Source organism: Octodon degus, unplaced genomic scaffold (genome assembly GCF_000260255.1).
Source record: "Octodon degus isolate 3935 unplaced genomic scaffold, OctDeg1.0 scaffold00066, whole genome shotgun sequence".
NCBI lineage: Eukaryota > Metazoa > Chordata > Mammalia > Rodentia > Octodontidae > Octodon > Octodon degus.
Genome location: NW_004524642.1, coordinates 6,969,606 through 6,973,088, shown reverse-complemented (window position 1 = coordinate 6,973,088; position 3,483 = coordinate 6,969,606).

The following is a 3,483-nucleotide window of genomic DNA, read 5'->3' as shown; positions in this document are numbered from 1 at the left end:
CACTCTCTCTCTCTCTCTCTCTCTCTCTCTCTCTCTCTCTCTCTCTCTCAAATAAATATAAAAAAAATTTAAAAAAAAGACACTAACTCAAGAAGACAACAACAACAATAAAAAGATGTTTCAAATTGCTATTTGTGCCGCTATGTTTAAAAGCCAAGTTCCTGAGAAAACAATGAAATATGTAGTGTTCATTATTCAATAAATGAAACTTGCAATTTATTGGGAGAGGTGAAATTTCAAGTACCAGTAATTTTAAAAGCCAATCATAACATGATTCAATTTTAAAAGACATTATACTATATATAATATGATACCCTCAGAATATGTTGACATGGGCTAGGGAGATAGCTCAGTAGTATAAGTGCTTCCCTGGCATGCACAAGGTCCTGGGTTCAATCCCCAATTCTGCTAAAAAAAATGTTGACATAAACAAAAGTCATTTTGCATTAGACAATAAAGTAGACAACACAGTATAAAATATAACTTTTGTGACCTATACTGGAAACAGATGAATTATCATCTATGACTAAATAACTTCAAGAAATTGATATTAAACACTGAGTTCTTGAACTTCCAATGTAGACATGTTTATCAATGTTAGGAATATACAGCTCTGCACTTAGTGAAACTAAAAGAGATGGGGTTATTTTTTAACTAAATGGGAAACAAGGTGATAAAACAGAAAATGAGTTTTAGCCTCCTATGAGAAAATAAAACATCATAAGTATGGAAAATATTAGGTCTACATTTCATGTTACTTCACTAAATATATGTTAATAAGTTTTTAACATAGAGGAACAGAAAGAAAAAGAGCCACCTTGTGTGGATCCCCAGGATTATGAAATTTAATGAAGCAAGGCCACATGTTGGGTCCATTAGAAACAGAAAAACAAAAAGTCAGAGTTTAGGAATTAATTGATTTTCTAAATAGTACTAAACAATATTGTGCACCTAAAAATGGTCCTGAGTGGGCAAGTGTGCTGCTGGCACACGACTCTAATGCCTGCAACTCAGGGGCCAAGGCAGGTCGATGACCGCCTTGCTACGTACCGAGCTCAAAGTCTGCCTGAAGTGCTTGAAGTGCTTAGTGAAATCCTATCTCAAAAACAAAACAAAACAAAACAAAAAAGGGCAAAATCATTGACTTAATTCTTTTATCAGTACATCTTTGTAGTTCACAGTGGTTGCGTTTCTCCTGTGGGGTTTGTACATGTACTGAAGTGAGTTATACACCTTAAATCTTTTTTTCTCCTTTTCCTCCTTCCATTTCTTGATCCCCTTCCCTATTTCCTACTATGTATCTTCTATTCCATTATTCATTTATAAGCTGTGTTTCTCTTTTAAGAGAAACCATGCCATATTTAAGCTGCTGAATGTGATTTATTTCATCTAACACTTTATTCACAGGTATCCATTTTCCTACAAATGAACCAAATTTATTTTTCTTTTTTTCTTTCTTTCTTTCTTTATTTTTTTTATTTTTATTTTTATTTTTATTTTTGCAGAACTAGGGATTGAACTCAGGCCCTTGCACTTGCCAGGGAAGCACTTATTCTACTGAGCCATCTCCCCAGCCCCTTTATTTTTCTTTAGGATGGTAACTTTCCATCAAGGGTATATACTATGCTTGCTTTCTTTCTTCATGAGTAAATGGACATACAGGCTGCTTCCAAGATTTATACATTATGGATTGTGCTGCTATAAACATTGGCATGTTTATATTGAGGTAGTATAATGTCTTTAATTCTTTGGGGAAGATACCTAGAATAGCTGGGTCAGCTGAGAATTCTGGCTTCAGCAATTTGAAGCATCTCCATAATGATTTCCACAGTGGTTATACTAGTTTACATTCCCATAACAAACATTGGCTTTTCCCTGTAGTCTTGCCAGGATTTGATTTCTTGGTGGTGGCCGTGTTTGTAGGTGGGATCAATGGAAGCTCTATGGAGTTTTGTTTCCAGTTCCCTGATGGCTTGGGGATGTCGAGCATTTGCTTGTGTGTTTATTGGTTATATGTACTTCTATGAAGTGTCCATTCATTTTAATTATCCATTTTTCATTTCTTTTATTTTGGTGTTCCAATTTTTTTATTTCTCTACATATTCTAGAGAATGATCCTCTGAGTCTAACTTCTTATGTGGAGTATATTATGTAGACATTACGAATTATAAATACGTTATTTGATTTGCTAAGTAGATAACTTCATCTCTGTGTTCCTAATATTTATAAACTAAACCTAAAAGGCTCTATAGAACCTTCATTAACTTAATTATGCACTTTAGCAAATTCAGCATTTTTCCCCTAAATGTTTACAATGAATGTAATAGTAATACAGAAACAATGTATTTTTCCATAGTTGGATATATTTATCCTGTCAATTAGATTTCCAATGCTCTCCTGATCTTCATTCTTTTTTTTTTTTCTTTTCTTTCTTTTCTTTCTTTCTTTCTTTTTTCAGAACCAGGGATTGAACTCAGGCTCTTGCACTTGCCAGGCAAGCGCTTATTCTACTGAGCCATCTCCCCGGCCCCCTGATCTTCATTCTTAATCTGACGCATGACTGTGCTTTCCCAGGCAGTAGAAACTGGCGGGAATTTTTCTGTTTTCACCAGGCCACGGGAATGTTGGTGAGCTCAAGAGCTCCTCATGGTTCCAAGCTCAGCCTGTCGCCACTGGCAATCTTATCCTAATATTTGCACTCATGAGAGGCCTAAAGTAGCAACTAGAGCAAAGAGAGATTATTCTGTGTTTGCAAGATGGACTAGAAATACTTCGTGAATGTTGAATTTAGCTAACGTAAGTAATTAAGTTGATAGGAATTTACTTGAACAGATCTAGATTAAATTATCAGGGCCAGGATTAGTAAAGGTTTATTAGAAAAGAGATTCCTTTGCAAAAAGAAAAAAAGAAATCTACATTTCTAGTGCTTGAACATTTTTTTCTTTTTTCTTAATATGATATATATGAGAGCTTAGACATTTATTTTTGGTGTATTTTTGAGGCTGCTGCAAATAAGCTTCAATTTAGTCATGACAAATTATTGCCTACTTTTCTAGACATTCCCTAACATTTTTTTCATTATGAGACACTTAAATTTCTTTCATTTTGTCTTTCTTTTCCCAATTCAGCAGCAGGAGGTTGATTTCCTGTCAGATTTGCTTCCTGTATCTCACAATTGTTTCATTAACTCTAATTTTAGGCTCCTCCTTCCTCTTTTCATACATGTGGCCAATTCAAAGGTCACTTTTTACTAGAATATATTAATATCCAAATTTTCTTCATTTCAAGTCATTTGCCTTCCTGCTCATAAGCTAAGAATTCAGGCTTTTTCTTCAAGCCCTCAAACCTTGGGCAGCCGATGATCCTGAATGGTACTAGATGGAATGCCTTAAACAGAGAAAACTGCTGCAACAGTGACATGTCTGTCATGTCAGTGCAAGTTTACACAATTCTTGTGTCTACTCATGGGCTAAGGAAAGGCAC